Genomic DNA, 17,526 nt, shown 5'->3' with positions numbered 1-17,526 from the left:
AGATCTGGCTTCTGCGTTCCTCTAACATGTTTTCAAATATTTGCTATATTAATTGATAAATCCACAATTCATATCTCCAACCTAGAGATATGTCTTGATCCCCACATTTAATCCTAATCCTGCTGTATTCATACTGATGGCCTATGTATATTACTATCAGGTTTGAAGGTGGCTTCTTTTCTCTTAAAAAGTCAGAGTTTTCTTGCCATCCTAAGGAGTCCGTCCACCTGTCAACAAAAGTCAATCAAAGGAGAATTGGATGAGAGATCAGCAGTTTCACTTTTATTTACAGAAAAGCCAGCAATTGTGGAGAGCAGTGGGGCTATCTCCCCAATAAACTGCTCTGCTTCCTCTTTCTCTTTGTTATTTTTATTCTCACAGTAAAAGTAAATACTAGCATGTTATTACCCATCACAGTATGTGTTAAACAGATTCCTCTTCATAGGTTACAAAGTTATACAATATCTTTCTATCTTAAAGTGGTTATATCTTCAAAGCATTTCTAGTCTAGACTAAATTTATAGTTAGTCAATAGATCACTGGGTTAACAGAGTGCCCTGAGTCCTTGACCAGTGCCATGGAGCCCAGTTTCCCAACTTATCTATGACAGCTGGCCTTGGAAGTGAATAAACAATCTTCAGATGTCAGCATGTAGGCTCACCCTGCCTTGTTAAGCCCTGACCAGCAGTGCCCTGCAAGAAATGGAAATTCAGGTTAACAGTGGCTGGTTAACAGTTTCAGGCAGTTGCCTTCATCCTCCATTCTTATAATGCTCTTGGTCAAAGAAAGTCCATGACATCCCAAAGTAAGGCAAGTATGAAACAAAGTTTATTGGGGAAGAGAAAGAGGTTTACAGAGTAAGAAAATTTACAGAGCAAGATACGTTTTGCCACAAGCAGCAAAGGGGCCTCCACTGTTATGAGAAGAAAAGCAAAGAGGCCTGAATTATAGGAGATTTTGGTGGGGTGGAGGGGTGGTAGTTGGCAGTTTTTGGCTGGGGCCAGATTTGAACTTGCCACCTCTGGTATATGGGGCCAGCGCCCTACTCCTTGAGCCACAGGCACCACCCTAACAGATGGTCCTCTTTTACATCCTGGGCTGGGCCTACCTCATAGTTCACCTTGGAACAAGAGTCATACTGCGCATGTAGACCTCCCAGGAGCCTCTCTGAGAATCCATGGGAGATGCAATGTAGATTTAAGCTAATGACATGCTGATTAGTCTTAAGGTTGTTCTAGGTCACCTTTAAGATTCTATTGCACCTGTTGCTGGGCCCACAGTCTTCTACATTCTCTCACAGTTGGCACATTAAGTTCTGATTGACAGCTTGGTAGGTTGTTCCGTCCACCCCAGGTGTGAGCAATCACTCCAGACAAAATTAAGGTGAGACGTGGCTATAGGGGCCCATCCTTGTCCTTTTTCTTTAGGAAAGCCAGAATTCTAGCTATCTACCTAATATTTCCAAAAGGTCTCTCTGCAGATGCAAACCAATCCAGTCCTTTGGGTCATCTTTACTGATATGCCATGAGCACCTCAGTCTTCACCAGTGTCAGCACAAATAAACCACAGCCTAATGTTCTTCTTGTGTTTTCTATAACATTTTATAGAATCATATCCACCAAGGTGTATAAGTTTGATACAAAATGGAATGAATCACCAATCCCTGCCTCTCCCTGACTGCATCTTAAATACTTCCCATTTGTTTGACTATCCTTCCTTCCTTCTTTCATGACATCAATCTGGACAGTTATTGTCACTAACCCTGACTCCAAAAACAATCTCCTCTCACATACCCCCATTCACTTTCCAGGATGCTGAGAATGATCTTTCCAAAATCCATATCTTCTCACATTTTTTCCCTTACTTAAAATTGTCAGTTTCCTTAGTTTTTAGAGGAAATCTGAAAATACTTAACATAGTATAAAAGACCTTCAGAAAGCTACATAAATGTCCAAACTCATTTCTAGCCACCTTTATCTTTACCCGGAAACTGCTTGCAATACTCACAACAACTAATCTGTCCTTTATTGGTGTTATTTATTCCCCCTAGATGAGTCTTCTCTACCCTCAACCTCCCGATTAATTCCTACCTGTCCTACTTCCCATTAACTATTATCTCCTGCAGGGAAGCTTTCTTGACCTTGGGAAGTTATGAACCCTTCATCTGCTCTCTTCATGCCATTATCACAGCCCCTATATTTCATTTTTAAGTCTGCTTCACTTTTTTACAAGAAGATCCCTTTCAACTGAGTTCATTGAAAGCTGTTTTTTTTTTAATTTTTTTATCTTTGATGCCAGATATAATTCTAACTCATAAAAGATGAGTTGCTTATTGACTGAATGAACCAAATAATAAATAACAATCATGAAAATGCAGGACATGGTGGTGGGCATGTGGTCCCAGCTACTTGGGAGGCTGAGACAGGAGGATTGCTTGAGTATAGGAGTTCTGGGCTATAGTGTACTATGCTGATTGGGTGTCCACACTAATTTTGGCATTAATATGATGACACCCCCCCCCCCAAGAGCAGGGACCACCAGCCACCAGGTTGCCTAAGGAGGAGTGAACTATATCAGGTCAGAAATGGAACAGTTCAAAATTCCTATGCTGATCAGTAAGGGAATCACATCTGTAAATAGCCACTGCATTCCAGTCTGAGCAATATCGTGAGATCCTGTCTCTTTAAAAATTAAAATTAAAATTAAATAAAAAATAATAATCATGAAAGAGAAAAAATTATACAGATGTGAAATATATCAAAAGTGATGGATAACATTTGATTCATACAGAAAACAGATATGTTTATTCTCTTTTGTATTTTATGCATAATTTCAACTATATTCAAATAAAGATCCTCCCAATTCACTGGTCATATGAAAACTGCATTTAACACTAAAACTAAGTTATAATAAGTCATATTGTACTTATCAGTGAAATGTTTGTGTAATCCATGGCTATACACTACCGTAGAACCACCCTAGGTGACCGTCTGCCTACGCTGGCCACCCCCTTAAGTTGTCCTAATTTTCATAAACCCAACATGCCCCACATCTGCTCAAAGCTTCTTGTACTGACTCTACAGTATTTTCTCTGGAATAAGAACTAAATTATAGAAAAAAAAAACAACGGAATAATCATCATTATCAATATCATCATCATTATTGTCATGATTGCTAATATGTCTACAGAACTTCACAGTTTACAAAGGTTCAGTAGACATTTGGCAGTTATATAGCGTCTCATTTTTCATTCTGGATAATTGTTCTCCAAAGAAATACATGTAGCTGACACTCACACATATATCCTAAGCCTCCAGTTTCCAGCAAGAGGAAAAAACACATTATTCCCAGGATGACTGCAACAATATGCCACGGAAATCCTGTACAAAATCAAAGGTAGAATATATAGTGAACATGCCCTCAAAGTTAGAGCAAAATGAATATTCTGGAGTTTAAGACAAAAATCTCTATTTACTCTGATCACAAATCACGTTGAATAGTACACAAACACACTTCTCAATATATAAAGAACCAGATATATGATATCATATACTTATGAAGGCAATTATTGTGATTTCATTCTTTTCCTACTTGACATTAGGTTTTCAGAAAACACTTTACCTCTCCTTTTGTGAGCTGGATGTCTTCTGTTCTGTTTCTTTGAAATGGGGAATTTTAGGTCAGTGTATGTCACCCTCTCCTCCTTCATTTCTCAGGGCTGTAGTCAAAAAAACACGGCAATAATCCTTAGCAATGTTTTCAAAGGCATAATTACTTCAGTAAAAATGGGAACATTCATCATAACAAAATGGGAAAACAAAATGAATTATACACATGATTTTCTAGAAAAATGAATTAAAATAACTATTTAATTAGGAATATCAGGAAAAAATATTTTTTAAATTTCTCTTTGTGGTGTTTTAGAATAGAGAGCCTATGTGGCTAAATAATGTCTGTAACAGCTTATGGACATATTCTAGTGAGCTTCTAGGCTATTTTTAAAGAAATTTACTTAGTTGCCAAAATTTAGAAATTGACGTATTTTGCACATAAATACACAGATTTGTATCTTCTCTTGAATAATTATATCTGATCACTTAGTGCCTGTTTTAGGCCCAAATTACACTGTAACATGATGTTGGATAGAGTCATCTCATTTAGGAAGAACACACACTTCAATTAGACAAAGTCCCCAACTTGCCATATTGTTTTATACCAACCTTATTGTTCATTTATCTTATCCCTTTAATCTTATTGTCACTAAAGTTTATGACTCCTATTTAGAGTGTGAGGAAAATGAAGAAATCATCTGATTCAAAGAAAGGAGATTTACGAAAGTAATATTAGCCTAGTGAGGCATCACTTGTAATTCTAACAACCCTGCAGTGATGTTTTTGTTTTTTTTTTTTTTTTCAATTTATAGATGAGGAAAATTGATCCTCAAAGAATATATGGTATTTAACCAGCACATTGTACCTCATGATTGCATTATTGTACACAGCTAAGATTTAATTTTTTAAAAAAAGAATATACGGTATTTAATACTCCCAATGTCAGCTAATAAGCAATAGTCTTTAGTTCAAATCCATGTGTATTTATTTGCATGTGTGTGTATCTCCAAACATAAAATTCTTTGCCTACATTTAATTCATATAAATAACATTTCTGCAAAAAACATAAAATCACTTCTGTCCGCTGGAAAACCATAAGTAAAAAGAAGAAAAACAATTCTGAATCAATTAAAAAAAATTCTCGTCTGAATTAACTAGTGATGCTAAGGAAAGATAAATATATTCTCTTTAGCAAGATATGATTGGGTTTTTAAAGAATGTAATGACAAATCTACTCTGAAACAAGGTAGACAGTGAGAGTTAGCTATTTTAGGAAAGTGTGAACAATCAAAAAGTCATAATCTTTTCTTTTCTTATCTTCTTTTTCTTTGTTGTTGTTGAGAAAAAGTCTCACTCTGTTGCTAGAGATGAAGTTCAGTGGCATGATAATAACTCACTGCAATCTCAAACTTCTGAGCTCAATCTCAAATTCCAAGCATCCTCCTGCCTCAGCCTCCTCAGTAGCTGGGAGTAGAAGTGCCGCTGCAATGTTCAGCCAATTTTTCTATTTTTACTGGAGATGAGGGTCTCTCTCTTGCTCAGGCCACAAGGGAATCTCTCACTTTGGCCTCTTGGAATGCTAGGATTACAGGCACAAGCCACTGCACCAGGTCCATAATCTTTGATGCTCAGCATTCCATAAAACAAATCGAGCTCCAGATTTTCTGAAGTAACTTTGAGCTTGCATCTAGGAGATAGAGTTCTAAACTTTGTTATGCCACAAATTTGGCCTTAAGAAAATGACTTCTCCAATTTTCACAAGTTAATAAAGGTTAGACTAAACAACGTCAAGTTTATAATTTTGTGTCAAAAAGTTGATGTTAATATAATACTAAAGCAAAACCAAGATGGATAAATTGATTTTTAGTGTAAAACATTTCATACTGTACAAATGTGTTTGTATTTTAATTTTTTATCCAACTTTTTTGTCCTTTTATTAATAATTATTAGGTATTATATAATACATGTATCTATGACTCTATTCTGTGATTAATTAGATAATGCCTATGGTTGTTCTAAAAAAAAAAGTATAAATTTGCCATCAAATCAGGGTCCAAATAGAAAGATCATTCAATTAATAGAAGTGGAAATTTTAACTATCTTAAAAAAATTAGTCTTTTCTTATAAGTAGATTTGTTAGTGTAGTTGCCAAATTTATCGATTTCCCAACATCCACTCTCTTCCAGTTATTTAGCTGAAGTCATCCATGACCATCCTCTTTACCTTGTTACTGACTTGGTTCAGAAATTAGAATAAGACCCAGATCTTATCAGTAAGACATAGGGGAAGTCTGCAGAAGAATTCTGTGAAAATTCTTTGTCTTTTACAAAAGACAGAAGAAGAGATGGTCCCCTCTGTGGTCTGGGTATTCTGTGTAGACTTCGATGCTGGACCTATGACAGCCTTATCACAGTTACGAGTAGTAGAATCAGCATAGGGATGAAATAGATGTTGAGTATGGTAGGGCAGAGAGATTAAACACAATTTAGGTTCCTGATATTCTTATTGCACCATGTTCACAGCCAGCCTACCTCTGGACTTTGTGTTTATTATTTATTTCAGTTCAAGTTTCTAAAATAATGCTAATTTTATCCAAAATGCATGAACAAATAAAACATATATATATATGTACACACATAATTGCATGTGTATGTATTTTTGTATAGTAGTAGAATCTTGCTTTTTTTCTAAATATACGTAAATATGAGATAAATTTATCTCTTATTAATTATGATGTGGACTCTCCTCAATTTAATGACATAAAAAATTCTGAGGTTCAAAAAATAAAAATTCAAGTTGTATTGCATTAATACATCCTTTCTAATTTCTAATCTATCTCGGGTGCTTTATCAGAAAACTCTTTACCTCTACCACACTAGTAAAAATAAAGATAAAACCTTTTTCTGAAATTATCTATCAGTCCCCATTCAATAATTTCTGGGTATTTGGATAAATTACATTATACCTAGGGACTACTGTTTATATAGAGAGAAAAGAATCAAAATGCCTAAACCTAAAACCCAAAATTGGACACTAGTCATTCTTTTTAAAATCTTCATGAACAGCAAACATTATAGAAAATAAAAAAGACAGGCAAATTCTTTCAGTGAAAATAAATTTTAAGGACATTATTGAAGAGCATCATGTCAAATGGCAAAAAGAAATTAACAAAAATAATCAGCAAAAGCTTATATAATAGCATGAGGTTTTCATATTATACAATTATTCTATGCATGTTGAAAATGTATTAGATACTCATAATTCTGTAACATAAGGATGATGACTTTTAACATTTCCAAACATTTCTTCTATGTATTCTTATAGTATAAATATATTACAATTGGTTTTCAATAAATATTCTTTCTAACAATGCCAAATTATAAGCTAAATCTTATTTTAAGGTTATGTATTTTCCTAGCTAACTGGTTTGTTTTTTATTTTTTCTGTGGACTGTATGTAAATGTTATATGTAAATAACAAGAAAACAAATTTTTAAATATAAAACTGTATTTCTGACCAGCACTGTGGCTCATACCTATAATTCTAGCCTTCTTGGGAGGCTGAGGCAGGTGTAATGCTTGAGCTCAGGAGTTTAAGACCAGCCTGAGCAAGAGTGAGATTCTGTCTCTATTCAAAATAGAAAAACTAGCCTGTCATGATGACACATGTCTGGAGTCCCTACTACTTGGGAAGCTGAGGAAGAAGATCACTTGAATTCAGGAGTTTGAGGTTGCTGTGAACTATGATGATGCCATGGTACTCTACCCTGGGCAACAGAGTGAGACTCGGTCTCAGAACAAAACAAAACAAAACTGCATTTGTTTTGATTATGCAGACATAATCACATCAACAAACCATTTAAACTTTTCCTATTACATTTAACTTCATCATAGGGAATTTGAGCTTTGGGTAATTCATCGATAAACAGATTGCACCCATCATGGCAAAAAAATAAAAATAAAAAAAGAAAGAGAAAAATCCTAGAGTTATAATGTCTAGAAAAGAAATAAGTATTCACCCAAACATCTGAGAGTTTGAAAAATCATATTAACAGAAATGTATTTAATAATATCTTTATAGGTTATGAACCAAGTGGCAAGTTGACTATAAAAATTAGCATGTATTTATTGAAATGCACTGCTTCTTCTCTTTTGAAGAGTTGTATAGGCTAATATTTATCATTGTGTAATATTAACAGATCAGATGACATATACATATCCCTAAAGATTTGAGGCAACTACTAAAGAGAAGCAATTATTAGCAATTTTAGCTCTTGAGGCTTTAATAGTAAGCTCCCAGGCTTATTAAATAAAACAAATAAACAGGTTCTAGAAAATCTAGCAAAGCTACACAGGTTTAAATGTTTTATAAACAATATTTACAAGTGAAAATATAAAATATTGTTGTCAGAGTATAGATATACCACATCTGATTGTTTGTGAGTACTTCAATTTTATAATTATTTTTATGTAAAGAATGAGAATATTGTTAAGTGGTTGATTATAAAGACATTTTCCCCAAAGCTCTTTCCTGTCCTTCAAATATCCACACACTTTTGCACCCAAAGCTGTCAATGTACTTTTAATGTTTCTTAAAATGTTTCCTATAGCTCTTTTCTTCTTCAGTTTTTATTTACGTTTTAAGGTCCATGGATATATTACTCATTTTTCACTATTTTACATCCACTCTACCTAGCTATTTTAAATTTAAAAAGAAACTGAAGGATATTCAATGAAAAAATGATCAGGTTAGCAAAAACCAAGACACAATCCCACAATGAAATAAATGAATAAGTACATAAAATAGGAGAGAGAGAAAAAAGGTCACAATAGCATAAACAGAACATAACAGAAAGATATCAGGACACACCTTAATTAATGTGGACTTTAAAGCAAGGAGGGTGCATAAAATTTTGAAATAATTTTCTGAAAACAAAGGTCCAAGAGAAAAATGTATTAAGTTTTTTAAATTTTTTATATTATTCATTTCTTATATACTTCGATTTTCACCTATGTTTTATCTTTAAATTGGTAGAAGTTAAATGATTATAAAGAAATCATTAACCTAAAAATTTTGGTTGTATTATAATGTAAAAAGAGGAACAAATGGCTTAGGAAATAAATAGGAACTTGTGTGAACTAGGAATGAAAGAGATGAAGAGAAGTATTTTGCTTTATTTCCAGTCCTTAGACTATTTCCATGTGTAATCTTAGTTCAGTAACTATTGTATTAGTGTATTAATCTCAAATTAGTTGGGAGCATTTCTGTTATAGTTTTGCCTTAGTGATTATCCCAGTTTCTTCCTCTATCTCCTTTTTCAAGCCAATAGCTCTTGGATTTGCCCTTTGGAAGCTATTTTCTACAGCAGGTAGGTGTGATTCATTCTTTTCTATTATTTTTTCTTTTTTCTCTCGGACTATCTTTTCAAATAGCCTACTTCAGACCCTCTGCGTGGTCATTTTTCTACCAAGAGACTCTGATGCATTTCTTTGTCAATTGAATCCTTAACCTCCAGAATTTCTGCTTGATGTGCTTTTTATTATTTCAATCTCTTTTTTAAATTTCTCTGATAAGCTTCTGAGTTCCTTACCTGTGGTCTTGTTCATTGAGCTTCTTCAGGACAGCTATTCTGAATTCTTTTTCTGAAAGGTCACCTAAACCTAGCCCTCCAGAATTGGTCACTGACACCTTAGTTTGTTTGCTGAAGTCCTATCTTCCTGGGTGTTCTTGATTTCCTATAGATGTTCATCCATGTCTGGGCATTGAAGGATAGGTATTTATTTTAAACTTTGCATTTAGGGGGTTTATTTGGATCTGTCCTTCTTGAGAACACTTTCCAGGTATTCAAAGAGAATTGAGTGTTATGGTCTAAGTCCTTGGTCACTGCAGTCATAGCAGCACTAGGAGTGCCTCAAAACCAGTAATGCTGCGACCCTTGCAGACTTCTGGTGGTACCACCTTAGGGACGTGGTAGGTAAGATATGGAAGAATTGCTTGGATTATCAGGCAAAGCCTCTCACTCTCTTCCCTTACTCTTTGTGCTGGGATGCTGGAATGGAAGAAGGAATGACATGAGCACTCCCTTGTCATCAGCACCAGGTCACACCTGATGTCAACACAGTCTCAACCAAAGCCTGTGGTGACTGTTGGTTAGTTAGCAGGTGGTGGATTCATCCAGGGCTGAGTCCTTCCTTTTAGGTCAACATGTTTCTTTCTGGCCCAGGGAAAGTCCAGAACTGACATCTGAAAACTAAGGCTTGGATTCAGGGACTTCAGGGGTTTGCTTGGTACTTCATTTTACTGTGGCTGAGCTGGCAATGCAAGATTGTCTTTTCTGCCCTCTTCAGCACCTATTTTCTTGATACAGTCTTAAAACCAGGTAGTATGAGCACTCATCTAATTTTTGGTTCTTCTGAAGGTGAATGCTTGTGTAGATAGTTGTTGAATTTGGTGTTTTTGTGGAGGAATCATCACTGAAGGTTTCTATTTGGCCATCTTTCTCTTCCCCCACCAAACTTTTTTTATTAAGTTAACTCTGAGAATTTATCTTTCAAGAAATTCATTGTTTATATTTTACTAAATTTATTAGGATAAAAAATCTTTGTAATATTTATTATTCTTCAGATTTCTGCTGCATCTATACTGCTGTCTGTCCTTTCTGGTACTGCTCATTGTTGCCTTCTCACATTTTTGAAGAATTATGGTAATATATTAAAAGGATCAGCTTTTGGCTTATTTTTCTCTATTGCTTTTCTGTTTCCTATTTCAGACATTTCTGCTACCTTCCTTACTTCCTTTTTTCTGCTTACTTTGGGACTTATTTGTTCTTATTTTTAATTCTAAAGGTGTAATTTTGGATAATTGATTTCTTATCTCTTTTTTTTTCCTGAAGAGCATTTTCTGATTTCCTTCTGAGCGCAGCTCAGCTAGTGACACAAATTTGCTATATTTCACTTTTATTTTCATTCAACTCAAAATATTTTCTAATTTATATTATAATTTATTTTTACATAGGTATTATTTATAAATACATTATTTTTTATGTATTTGGGGATTTTCAGATATCTTTCTGTTGTTGATTTTTTAATTAATTCTAATATGGTCAGAGAACATGCTACACACGATTTAATTATTTTAACTTTGTGGACCTTTTCTGTCCCAAAATTTAGTCTATTTTAGTGACTATTCCATATCAATTTGAAAAGAATGTTTTCTCCTATTGTTGAATGGAATACTCTATCTATGTTAGTCATTTCTACTTGGTGGAGACTGCTCTTCCAGATTTTCTATATCCTTGATGATTTTTTTGTCTAAATACTCTGATAATTATTGACAGAGATATGTTTTGTTTAACTATAATTGAGGATTTTCCTAATTTTCCTTTCAGGTCTGTCAGTTTGGACTTTACGTATCTTCAGATCTTTTATCTCAGAGAGAGAGAAGTGTCATCTTACTGCCTTGATCCCTGCAACATTATGCAATATTCTTCATTATCTCTATAGTAGTAATTACCAGAATTTTCTTCTCATGTCACAAAGGTGTCACTTTATCATCTTCTGGTTTGCATAGCTTCAGATGAAAAATTATAATCCTTTTTATCCCCAAAATCTTGGATGACATGTTATTTTTCGCTCTGTTTTAAAAAATCTTCGTGGTTTATTTGAGATCATTTCTATTGATCTATCTTTGAATTCAGTTGTTGTTTGTATCCTGTGTCCAGTTTTCTGATAAGTCCATTGAAAGACTTTTTTATTTCTGATATCATAGTTCTATCCCTGGCATTTTCATTTGGCTACACACACACATATACAGTTTTCATCTATTTGAAAAATGTCACCATATGTTCATACGTTATTTTAAATTTTCCATTAGTTTTTTTGACACATTATTTTATTTATTTGACATATGATTTTAAGTTTCTTGTGATAATTCCAACATCTTGGACATACCTGAGTTTGTTTCAGCTACTTTATCTTCTGACAATTGGTCATTTTCTTGCTTTCCATGTATTTGTGTCTAATAATGGTTTTTATTGAATGGCATACATTGCATGTCAGGCCAGATTTGGAAACAGCTCTTTTTCTGTAAGTCTATTTGCATAAGGCCTTGAGCTGGTTTACGTTTCATTGTTTCTGTGGTCACCTGCAGCACACAACAGATTTGAAATTCTTCCAGCAATGTGCTGCTGCTACCCCGTGCTTAGTGCAGGGTCTGGGGACAGGAGGTTCTTCTTAGTGTCCTCCTGGTTTCAGAAAGCCTTGCGCACCTGCACCCTGAATGGCTGCTTCTCTCTCTAAACTCCTGCTCCTCCCCCCAGTGGTTGTTTCTTGTGGCTTGTGTTGGGAGGAAGGAGAAATTCTAGATGCTTCTGGTCAAGCCTCAGTCTCCGGCAGACCCTGTGTGCCTTGGCCTCAGGAGTGTGGATTTCTCACCACTTCTGATTTTCCTTCTTAGCAGTCAAGCCCCTCCTTGTGTCTGTGGAAAGTCTTGGGTGGAACAGAATTTCTTTTCCACAGGCATAGCAGGTCTCTGTCTGTGTCACTGTGGAATCTTTGACACAGAGGGCTTCCTGCCCCTTTCTCAGGGTTGAACATCTTTATCTTTTACTCTTCTCTCAACAGAATGTTTCTGTCTAGGACTAATAATGGAAGAGTTTCCTGCCCTTCCTCAAGCGGTAATTGCTGTTGTGTGTTAAAGCTGTGGGTGCAAGGTTTGTGGTCGGAGCAAGGGTGGTTTCCTTCCCTTTTCTCAGCTACAAAGAGATTTTACTTCTAGTCCTTTCTGTGCATCACTTTATTTTTTTCCACAGCCAGGAGAATCAGAGAGGTTTATCCTACCTACTCCACCAAGGGAAGAAAGCTTTTAGCTTCTGCCTCTTCCTCAGAGCAGTCATACTTTGCCTGGTCCCTGGGAACAAGTTGTTGGTCCTCTCTTGGTCTTTTATAGCTCTTGCTTGCTTTATGTGAGAAAAGGCTCTGAGAAATGACAAGGTTTCATCCTTCTGCATTACTGAGGGGCTTCTCCCCAGCTTCGTCGTGTCCCAGGCATTCCTATAGTCTCCCTGGAGAGTGAGCATGGACTTCCCTTTCAGCCATGACTCTCAGTGGCACATGAAAGTTCACATTGAGTCTTGCAGAGTCTGTTAATTTCACGACAGCCATCTCTTCCTCATACTCTGCCAAAATAAAATCATACGAGAGCCACATCTGCCCTCAGAGGTGTATGTCCCTTTAGAATTCGGTTGTCTTGTGACCTCAGTTATCTGATGCACTCAAAGCTATGTATGATTTTGTAAATTATCTATATTTTTGTCTTGTTGTCAGATGAGAACAACCTTTTGGCTTTCTATTTTCTAGATCATGCAAAATGATTTTTTTTTAATTCAAATGGTTCAGTTTCTTTTAAAACATTTCTGAATTAGCATTATAATCTTGCTCTGGTAGAATAAAATCTTTAATATTTATGAAATATTAAGCATTAGTGGCCACCTTGCTAAACCAATGTGGTTTCTTAATTTAAAAAATTGAATCAAAATAAAGAAATCGGGCATAGAAAATTAATCCTGGTGGTCCTAAATCAGCTTAAATATTGAACTATACAAATCTGAAAATTATGATTATAAAACTCAGTGTGAATTTTATTCATTTAATAACAATAAAAAATAATTTTATAATTTAAGAATTTGATAATTGAGGAAAGAGATATAAAAATGTTAAAGTTCTCACATTTTTCTCAGAGGGAAACAATAAATACTAAAATTAAAACATAAAAGAATAAAAGCCAAAGATTTCAATATCTTTTGTAAAATATTGGCAATATTTTGTCTTAATCTTAAGAGATAAAATCGAGGAATAACATATTAATAAAATGTTAAATTGATGCATTAAATCATGCGGTTTAATTTTGTGTCTTATTTTCTACTAGATCCTGCTAAAATAAAGCAATACCTTTTTACAATGAAAGCATAGCATATATAGTATAATCCTACTTTACCAAGGAGACAGAAGACACTTCTGTCTTCTCTGTACCTATTTATCTTTCTCTTATTTCCTACTGATATACATTCATAGACTATAGCTGGTATATAACATTTTCAGTTTTTAAAAACCTTAAGAGCTAGAGGTTGCTGTGAGTCCTGTGACATCATGGCACTCTACTGAAGGTGGTAAAGTGAGACTCTTCTCTACAAAAAAAAAACCTTCTTTGTACTTACAAAAGATAAAATGCAACTTTATCTTTTCATAAATAATCTATAATGTATTTTTAAAAACAATTCATTTCATTGAACAAGAAAACAAAAATGACTCGTAGAGTTTTTAGTGAATTTTTAAGTGATTTTCTTAGTCCTCATATAGAATACAATTTTTAATTATAATCTTTAATTTAGACATCCAGATGTTGAATCTGCACATTGTTATGATTTCAGAATGATGAACACATTCTTTTCATTTCATGTGTCATATTTGTCATCAGCTAAATACAGCGGGGAAGAGCACATGGCAACTCGAGAACATGATTAAGAAACTCCAGTAATGTGTTCCATGATGTTTAGCAACTCAGGCAAAAAAAAAAAAAAAAGGTATTTTAATTTTTGGTGATTCTAAGGTAAGGAACAACTGTACATTTGAATCATAGATCAATTCTAATACCTTTGATTAGAACTTAAAAATATAGCCTAAAACACATATATGCTAAATGACCCCCATACATGTATGTTAAGTTCAGGGACTTCTGTCACTACCAGAGAAAGAAGAGGAGAACCTTAAAAGAGCAAATTCTAGGCAGGGTGGTGGGGCGTGAGGGGCGGGGTGGGTAATCAGAAAATGTGACTCTGAAAAGGAAAGGCCAATTGGGACTTCATCTAAGAAATGAATGGCAACTTTTCCCTACCAGAGAAAGCAGCTCCAAGGAAGGAATTCTCAGGTGACCAAAGGGTTCTGGTAACATAATTAGGACTTTGTAAGCACAATTATCACTGTGAGATAACTGAATATATATACTAGAGGAAAAGTTTTCCAAGTGTATTCCCAGGACCAGCAATATACACATCACCTGGAAACTGTTAAAAATGCAAAATCTTGGGCTCCATCCTAAAATCACTGATTCAGAAACTCTGAAGCGTGGCTCAATAACCTATAGTTTAACAAGCTTTTCAGGTGCTTCAAATGCAAAGGCAAGTTTGAAATCCCCTGGTGCTAGCCCTGGAATCCAATGAGTCACAGCAGTGAAGAATCACTCACCTCGAATTCCTGGGTGGCATAAATAAAAATGAGAAAATAAAAAGTTTAACAGTCAGAGGTTAAATGTTCATAAGTAAGAGCATACCTGAATATGAAATTCTTCCTTAACCTAGATACAAAATGGGAATATGTTGGATCTTGTATTTGGTGTCTTACTGGATTTTTTCTCAGCTTTGTTGAAGTATCATTGACAAATAAAAAATCGTATATATTTAAAGTGTTCAACATGATGTTTTGATAGACGTATATTATGAAATAACTACTATAATCAAGCTAACATAACAATCACCTCAACTAGCTAGCATTTCAGGTGTGTGTGTGGTGAGAACACTTGAGGTCCACTGTCTTGGCAGGTTTCAAGTATACTATACATTGTTATTATTACCCTACAGTGGCCATGTTGTACATTAGGCTCGGTTCCAGAACCTATTCATCCCCTAAATGAAAGTTTGTACCCTTTGACCAATGTGTCTCCCCCTCAACCCTGAACACCTGGTAATTACCACTCTACTCTCTGTCACTATGAGTTCAACATTTTGGGATTCCATATAAGTGAGATTATGCTGGTCTTTCGGTGTCTAATTTCACTTAACATAATGTCCTCCAGTTTTATCAGTGTTATCACAAATAACAGGATTTCTTTATATTTCCATAGAATAAGAAACACACCACTGGGAGCAATGGCTCACACCTGTAATCCTAGCACTCTGGAAGGCCAACGCGGAAAAATAGCTTGATCTCAGGAGTTTCAGACCAGCCTAGCAAGAACGAGGCCCAGAAAAAATAGCTGGGCATTTTGGCAAACACCTGTAGTCCCAGCTACTGAGGAGGCTGAGCAGGATGATCACTTGAACCCAGGAAGTTGAGGTCACTGTGAGCTAGGCAGATGCCACACACTCTAGCCTGAGCGTCAGAGTAAAACTGTCTCCAAAACCAAGAAATAAAATAAGAAACAGATGATTATACTTTGTTTTTTCTCTCATCTCTCATCAATTTTTGATACCTGAAAAAGGTTATCTAACAGAGTGCCGCCCTTCCCTGGATGGTAATAACTCCAAGAGCCGGCACAGTACCTAGAAAGGGGTCAATTTACAGCCTGGAGATACAGCCCTGAACTCACTTTCAGTGATGCGTTCCAATTACTTCACCCAGAGGATTTGCACAGGCATTTTCATCACGTCCACCTAGTTTCCTGCCAGCACATCACCCTTCTTGGCCCACTTAGTTAAAATCTAGCCAGTGTCATCATGTGATATTGCATTGTCAAAGCATATTTAAACCAATGGTTAAATACAAAATAAATAACATGTGAGTGAGTTCTAGATCACTATGCCTACTCAACCCTCCACCATCATCCTAAAAAACAAAAAAAAACTCTGAAAGTAAAACATAAAATTAGACTCAGATACTTCCTGAGAGGCGAAAAACATATCTAGCCCTCCAGAAGAAGAGAAGCAGCTGGAGCTACCTGGGGTATTTCAGCTAAAACCACACAGGAAGTCTCAAACACAGGCACTCACTCACTGTACACCACAAGGCCCGGAGTGGAGAACATTCCTCTGTGCGACCCTGACAAGGACATCCTTTCTTTTCTACCTTTCATCCAAAGCCTAGGAACACGGAAAAAATAACAATAATAATTCTTAAAGTAACATTGACTCAAGATATACCTTTAAATGCTTGGCTTACTTTAAATTTGGCATTTTCGGCAGGAATTCCCCCAGCATATTGAGAATATGATACTGTATTAAAGTGTTGTATGATTGAAAATAGAGTAGCACCAGAGCTTGAATTTATTTTCTTTGGGTGTTTTAAAAATTTTATTATTATTTTCTTTTTTTGCAATTCTTTAGTCATAGAGACTTCACATTAGATTCTGTATTTTTGAAAACTATTTACTTGGTTGGTTTTATTTACTGAAAGTGAGAAAATAACTGATTCCTTTCATTATTTAAAATGTTTCTTTTTTTTTTAAGACAGTCTCACTATGTTGCCCTCAGTACAGTGCTGCGGCGTCACATCTCTCAGCAACCTCAAACTCTTGGGCTTAAGACATTCTCTTGCCTCAGCCTCCCAAGTAACTGGGACTACAGGCATCCACCCCCAAGCCCAGCTATTTTTTGTTGCAATTGTCATTGTTGTTTAGCTGGCCCAGGTTGGGTTCGAACCCCCCACCCTCAGTGTATGTGGCTGGCACTGTAACCACCATGCTATGGATACTGAGCCTGATTCCTTTCATTATTAATGACTTTCTTAAAAAATGAGGGGGGGGGCAGCACCTATAACTCAGTGGGTAGAGCGTCGACTGCATACACCAGGCTGGTGGGTTCAAACCCAGCCCAGGCCTGCCAAACAACAATGACAACTGCAACAACAACAACAACAAAAATGGTCAGGCACCTGCAGTCCCAGCTGCTTGGGAGGCTGAGGCAAGAGAATCCCTTGAGCCTGGGAGTTTGGGGTTGCTGTGAGCTATGACACCACAGCACTCTACCCAGGCAACATAGTGAGACTCTGTCTCAAAAAAAAAAAAAAGAAGAATATGGGATAATTCTTTGTGCTGTCATCAGAAGTCGTGCCAAGGACAGATTTGGGGGGGTTGGTGTTTTTTTGTTTATTTTTGTTGCTGCTCAACATATATTGCCTCACCTAATCCTCCAAAATGATATCCTCAT

The 17,526-nt window shown here is 35.7% G+C and overlaps 1 protein-coding gene across 1 annotated transcript in view; it reads right to left on the bottom strand.

Annotated features, from left to right (window-relative positions):
• Positions 1 to 667: 667 nt before the first annotated feature.
• LOC128561803 (killer cell lectin-like receptor 2) overlaps positions 668 to 17,526 on the bottom strand; it is a 65,501-nt gene continuing 48,642 nt past the window's right edge. Inside the window, exons 8-10 of the transcript XR_008373343.1 lie at positions 3,622 to 3,718; positions 3,297 to 3,380; positions 668 to 692 (exon numbers count right to left, since the gene is read on the bottom strand). The gene's annotated coding sequence lies outside the window, so the exon portion shown is untranslated. The remainder of the gene's footprint in view (positions 693 to 3,296; positions 3,381 to 3,621; positions 3,719 to 17,526) is intronic.

Source organism: Nycticebus coucang, chromosome 12 (genome assembly GCF_027406575.1).
Source record: "Nycticebus coucang isolate mNycCou1 chromosome 12, mNycCou1.pri, whole genome shotgun sequence".
NCBI classification, from domain to species: Eukaryota; Metazoa; Chordata; class Mammalia; order Primates; family Lorisidae; genus Nycticebus; species Nycticebus coucang.
The sequence above is the reverse complement of the archived record's forward strand: the minus strand, read 5'-3'. Positions and strand labels throughout refer to the sequence as shown.